We start from the raw sequence: 7130 nt of genomic DNA, 5'->3' as shown, positions 1-7130 counted from the left end.
CCTCTCAAAGAAACAAAAAAGAAAAAAGAAAAGGGGCCGGGCGTGGTGGCTCACGTCTGTAATCCCAGTACTTTGGGAGGCTGAGGCGGGTGGATCACGAGGTCAGGAGATTGAGGCCAGCTTGACCAACATGGTGAAACCCCATTTCTACTAAAAATACAAAAACTAGCTGGGCGCGGTGGCGGGCGCCTGCAGTCCCAGCTACTCGGGAGGCTGAAGCAGGAGAATGGCGGGAACCCGGGAGGCGGAGCTTGCAGTGAGCGGAGATCGTGCCACTGCACTCCAGCCTGGGCGACAGAGCGAGATTCCGTCTCAAAAAAAAAAAAAAGAAAAAGTCACACATATCAGAATATTGAATATGCCAACACGTAAAGAAATCTGCTCAATTTAGTTTATCTTGGGGTAGAGAATATTAAATTATCAAAATTCATTTTTTTAAAATTTAAGAATTTATTTACAATAACTTAAAGAGTACAGTTGAATTGTTTGTAACTCAAAGGATAAACGCTTGAGGGGATGGACACCCTATTTTTCATGATGTGCTTATGTCACACTGCATGCATGTATCAAAACATCTCATGTACCCCATAAATATATACACCAACTATGTACCCAGAAAAATTTTAAAAATTAAGAAAAAAATAAGAATTTAGTTAGGCCTATTTTTTTCCTTGTGAAATAAATAGCAATTTTATTTACTTATAAGCTCATAAACGCTTTTTGGAAAGCCATGTCAAACCAAACTGGTCTACATAAACCGTTATACTACTTTACTAGAAGGAAATGAAATTCATTTGCTGTTCTTTTATTTGGCTCTCAGTGAAATGTTATATAACCCCTCACATTATGTTAAAACAAAACTGTCAAGAACATAAAAAAAAAAATCTACTTGCTCTTGGCTTTATATCTCCGGAAATGTTTTGGGTTTCCTCAGTGGGTGTTTTTTGTTCATAGTTATGATCACCTGTTACGTGTGTTACAGGGGAAATGAGGTTTAGAATTGATAAGCCAGCCACCCTCCTCCCAATCTTAGAGATGAGCACTCTGATCCTAGAAAGGTGATAGGACTTGCCAAAAGTAGTTGGTGGAACTGAGCTTCTCATCAGGACTTTCCTTGGGTGTGATCTGCTATAGTATGAAGTTTTCTGCCTGACCCAACTTAGGATATCATTAACAATGAGTTCAAGTTCTTGTGGGAATTAAAGATATGAGCCTCTTTTAAGAAAATAAAATATGCTGGCCAAACACACCGACTCATGCCTGTAATCTCAGCACTTGGGAGGATGAGGCAGGAGAATTGCTTGAGGCCAGGAGTTCAAGACCAGCCTAGGCAACATAGTGAGACCCTATCTCCACACACACACACGCACACACACACACACACAAAATGAAAAAGAAAAAGAAAATTAACCGAATGTGATAGTGCATGCCTGTAGTCCCTGCCACTTGGGAGGCTGAGGCAGGAGGATCACTTGAGCCTGGGAGGTCGAAGATGCAGTGAGCTATGATTGTTCCACTGCAGTTCAGCCTAGGTGACAGTGACAAACGAATGAACAAATGAACAAAAGAAAGAGAGGAAAGAGAGACAGAGAGAGAAAGGAAGGAAGGAGGAAGGAAGGAGAGAGAAACAGAGAGAAAAGGTGGAAGGAAGGACAGAGAAAGAAAGAAAAGAAAAGGAAAAAAAGAAAGAGAGAAAGAAAGAAAAGAAAGAAGGAAAAGAAAAGGAAAGGAAAAGAAGGAAAGGAAAGGAAAGAAAGGAGGAAGGAAGGAAGGAAGGAAAAAATAAAGAGAGAAAGAAAAAGAGGAAAGAGAGAGAGCAAGCAAGCTAGCTGCTGAGAGGCACAGAAAGACAAATTTTATAAGGACCAGCCCTGAAGTGAAAATTTCTATCTATTTTTCTCCCTTTCCAGCCAGAACTGCAGGTCACCAGCGAAGGTCAGAGGTAGGCAGACAGGGCAGCTAATGAAAGAGTGGAGGAAAATTCTTTCCTTTTGTTTCAGGACTAATTTGAAAGAACACAGCCATATAATAATATCATGAAATCTTGTACTTTATTTCTGCTGGGTTTCTAATTCAGTTAAGTACTATAGAGATGTATTAAGATTTGGTCTTTTTTCTTGAAACTATTTTGTAAATTTTAAAATAAGTTAGACAATTAGAAGTTGAAAATTTCACAAACAAAATTTACTACAAAAACTATCAGGCTTAGATCTCCTAATAGTTTTCCATTGAAATTGCTCTGTTTATATAAAATGATGAGATAGATTACTTATCAGTAACTGACACCATCTCAGGATCTTTGACTAGTCCCAGTAGTAAATGCCTTATTAATTTCAACAAAATATGACTTATAAAGCCAAGAAAAATAATTGAAAATACTACACAAATATGTGATAAAAAAGTTATTTCCAAAAACTATGGAATGTATTTAAAACACTGCCAGCATGATATACATGTGTCTATATCAGTGTAATTTCCCCTGCTTTGGTACTATTATTTGAAAAATTTAGCTATTATAGTTTGTTGTTGTTGTTCTGATCCAAAAGAGAAATGAGAATTCAGGTATGGACTAATTTTATTCCAATACGGAATTGATGAATTATGCTGAGTTATGTGAAGTATCTATCTGAAATATTAAGTAAGAAAAAGAAAGGAAGGGGTAATCTTCCTCATTTTTGGAACAGAAGACACTACAAGTTATTCCAGTTTTCAGTTCTTCCCATTTAGTCAATATTCTATGCATCCATAAGTACTTTGATTCTACCAAATGTATTGTTTTTATCCTTTTTACTGCTTTGTGATATCTACCTATGTTATTTGTTGGCGGTTAATCTTTCCTGCAAGCCTCAAAGCACCATAAGATGTTATGGAATACCTACAGAATGGAAGCTTCAGCTCATCTATGCCTTGCAAAGATGTAAACGTAAGGAAAGAACAGCATTGAATTCCAGAGGCTGATAAATGTCATTTTTTATATGCTTATTTAATTCAGATAAATAGAACTGTTATGAATTTGAGAGGAATGAAGATGTTCAAACACTAACAGAAAATCATTAGCCTCATATTAGAGCATTCAAATGCTTATGTAACTCTTCAATCCATCTGGTTTCATAAAACCACAACTTTGAACACAAAAAAAGTGGCAGAGTTCACACTATCTTTTATATGTTTCTAAGTATGAAATTGCATCCATTTATTATGAATTAAATTTGAAAAAAATCACAGATTTAAAAACAAAGTACAACAGTGCCTGATTCTTTTTAATTCCACAAATACCTAGCATCTCAAAGTAACACGTAAACACACTTCTATGCTGCTCAATGAATCCTTCCAATTTCGATAATAAACTAAATAGGATTGGATCTAGTATATGACTTTCATGTATAAGTTATGGTTTTATACATTACTTTGACAATATTACTGATACAACAGAGAAAAATTTTCAAGTATTGTATTTATTTAAAACAAACTGACAGGTTCAAGCACCTGTCTTCAGAGAAGCCGGCAGCATTTTTTTAAAAAACATACTTAAAGTAAGATTTGGTCTAAGCCCTTAATACCTTCCTGAACAGCCGTGCAACTAAACACCCTCAGGAGATGTTACATAAGGGAGAGAAGAACATGGAGCGATTTGCACTTTTCCCGCTAGATAATATTAATAAGGTAAAGCAAATCCAGATCTTTATGAACGAACAGCTGTCATGTTTAATGCACTTGGAGCTCTGTAAAACTAGAGCCACTATCATATATGCTTATATAGCTATATATGGATTTTTAATAAAGTCTCTCACTTGCTTCAGAATTTGAGGATGATCTTTTTCCTGGTCAGTCATTTCACGAGAACAATAAATAAAGTAGAAAAGGATGAAATATGTTTTGCATATTTCTGTGGAAGAACGGAAAACATACTTTGAGAGGTTCAGAAAATTCACTGTACAGAACGAACAGCTTGTATACGCTCTCTGTGCAATTTTTCTTGGCTGGGATATTTAAATGCAGTAGCTCCTCCAAAACAAGAAGCCACATTCATTCTTGTCCAAATCCCTGTCTCTTCTATTGCAAAAAGAAGAAGTTTTTCCTTTCGTTGTTTATAACTCTTATATGGTGGTAGATCCAAGCGATTAAAACACATATGGCTTCTTGGCAACCAAGTGTCTTTGCCAGCTTTTTCAATGCAAAACTTTTGAGGCCCATGACTTCCCATGAGCTCAGCAAATCCTCCTGGAGATAAACGGCAGGTTCCAGTGATGAACTGCAATAGTAGCATTCTTACTTCATTGTCTGTCTCTTTCATGAACTGCCAAAACCAAATGATTTGCTTGTTGTTTCTTGTGTAATGTCGATAAACATTATTTCTCTGCCGATCTGCCAAGTCAGCGTCCTGCATGCCACACAACATAACCTCTAATTCTTTTTCATCGAAGTACTGTAGCCACTGATGAGGAAGAACTTCATTAAAACCATCAAGGAAAGTTTGGTCTGTTCTTGTACTCCTCGAGAAAAATGCCATTCTGTCATTAAACTGATATATTCATCTTTGTTCTCCTCAGTCACCAGAATATTGGAAACTCCCAACTTCAGGTCATGTGAAGTAACTGTTCCCCAAATCTCCATGTCAACAGAAAAGTACATTTCTAAGCCACATTCTTCAATGTTGCTATCTCTTATCCAGATAAGGGAGCTATAAAATTCAGTATCAATAGATTCCAAATCCTTAATAGTAAGTTTTTTACTTAACATACGCTTGTAGAATGGTAAAGAGAAACCAGTATCGATAAACTTTCCCTAAAATAGTGCCATGGCAATAAAACTACCAATGAAACAGAAGTACGAAAGATGGTCTGGATTAATGGCTGATGCTGGATTTATCTGCAGACAATAGTTGTTCTTCCCCGCATACTCAAATGAGCAATACATTGGCTTCAAAACTTCATGGGAAAGCAAGAAAAACTATTCTCTCACTAGGCCACCATAATCAAGTCCTTCTTCTCCTCTAAATATTACATATAAGCGCCTCCTCAAGTCATAGGGTTTTAATGCCATAAGCTGCTGGAAGGAATCTTCAAACAACGTCTGCTGGGACAGATTGATCTTTACATGACTGGGTAGTGCATTAGACTGGCATAAATAACAGAAGTGAGCAAGTTTCCATCTAAAGCTGCATTCAAAAGCAATTTGTGGACCACCTTTAGTTACAGATGACTTCCCATTGCGAGGATCTTTGAATGTTGTTGTTCTTGCATTATGATCAACAAAGTACCTCACACTTTCATGAGTATATCTAATTTCCCAGCCTTCTGGCAGAGGTTCTTCATTCTGTAAGCCTTGAGTTCTTGGATCTTCCCACTGGGTTGTTTCTGTGTTATGATTCACAAAGTAAACCCTGTCTGTTGAATCCACTGTTTTTTCCCAGCCTGGTGGCAAAGGTCCATAAGGGTCATTTTCTGCAGCTAACATTGAAGCTGAATAGAGGTATCGTTGGTTAAACTGTTGCATAGCTCCCTGCAATTGGTTCTGCTGAGATTGCCACTGTTCAAATTTTTGGACCGATTCCATGGTAGCCCACTGCCATGTTGTTCCGGTGCTATGATCCACATAATAAACTCTTCCATGATCATCAACTCTTCTTTCCCAGCCTGAAGGTAAAGGTTGTGGTCTCTCCCATGTGATAGTTCAAGTATTATGATCCACATAATAGGTTCTACCATGAGGATCTTTTCTTTGTTTCCACCCTGATGGCAACGTTTCTGTGTTGGCATTCCCAGATTCCTGTCACAAACGATCTATACACCCATCTGGCTGCCTTGATTTGGCTGCTTCAAAAGCAGAACTACTTCCAGAATTAGAGGTGTCAGGGTCTAATATAATTCTAGATTCAGATCCCAATTCTGCACTGGTAGAAGGAATACATTCACTGTTTTCTGAGGAAGTCAGTATTTCTTGAACTGGAGGATCTTCAACGGTAGTACTAGTGCAATTTGGAGACAAGGCATTTTCTTCAGACACTACTGGAATACCCGTGACACAAGCATTATCAGTTGGGGCAAATGAGGATGATTCTCTATTAACAGTGTCATTGGTAGGCTCAGATGTGAGTGGTTTTGGAGGTGGTGTATTTTTGGGTCTGGCAGCAACCTGAGATGGAGATGAAGGCATGTTGTCTCCATTAACTACATACGAGCAACATGAGTTTCGCACTAGAGTGCTTGTAGGTACATGATTATCTATTCCATTCGTGCCTTCAACAGCCAACCTGGCAGTGGTCCTTGCTGAAGGCTCTCCATTTTCATGTAAGGCATCACCATTTTGCTGTATTTCTATGGTTGGAGATGAGTTACAGTTTGTTATATTTTCTTGCTCAAGCACCAGTCCATCAAGCACAACTGTGAATTCACCAGTTTGTGCTGTGCCATTCTTGTTTTCCAAGGAAAGTTTTAATTATTCTTTGACTCTTTCCAATTTTCTGTTGTGTTTCAAATCTACCGTTGCATTTCCTAATAAAGCATCTGCTTTTAAAGCATGATGACTCCAAACTCGAAATTCCAACGTAGTCTGTGGCGTAACATTTACAGTTAGCTGTTCATCCCATTTTGGATTAGAAGAACTACTGGATTTTGCTGTTTTCCTAATTTCTCCATCTACAACTACTTCTGTATATATTGCTGTTCCGAACCAGTTCTTTCTTCTTTTAGGTTTGGCGCTAGAAACAGTTACCATGTAACTGCAGCCTTCCAGTGTGATTATTACTAGTATCAGACCTTGGTGAAGCAGTGGCCATGTCCCAAAATTCAGCTAAAACTATGTATCAGGAACTGCTAGACACTGGGGATACAAAGATGAGTAAGACATGATTCCTTGTTTCAAGGAGCTGACAACGCCGGCGCGAAGCTGTCGGCTCCCGGCAGCCGGGCGGCCACGGCAGCGGCAACTCCTCCTGCAGAGGGCGCCCTCGCCCTTCCGCGCCCAAGATCACCGTCTCGTGGCAGGCGCAGCGGCTGCAGCCACTCAGAGCCCTCACGCAGAGCTCGCAGACACCTGACTCTCCCCCCCGCCCCCCAACCCCGGCCCTGATTTACATTTTTCTGATGATTAGCGATGTTGTGTTTGTGGTCCACTTGTATGTCACACTA

General features: G+C 38.9%; 1 pseudogene; it reads right to left on the bottom strand.

The window, feature by feature from the left end:
- Positions 1–4026: 4026 nt before the first annotated feature.
- LOC101020638 lies at positions 4027–6922 on the bottom strand (annotated as a pseudogene).
- Positions 6923–7130: the final 208 nt, after the last annotated feature.

Source organism: Papio anubis, chromosome 2 (assembly GCF_008728515.1).
Source record: "Papio anubis isolate 15944 chromosome 2, Panubis1.0, whole genome shotgun sequence".
Taxonomy (NCBI): domain Eukaryota; kingdom Metazoa; phylum Chordata; class Mammalia; order Primates; family Cercopithecidae; genus Papio; species Papio anubis.
Note: the sequence above shows the minus strand (reverse complement) of the source record. Positions and strands in the feature narration are given on the sequence as shown.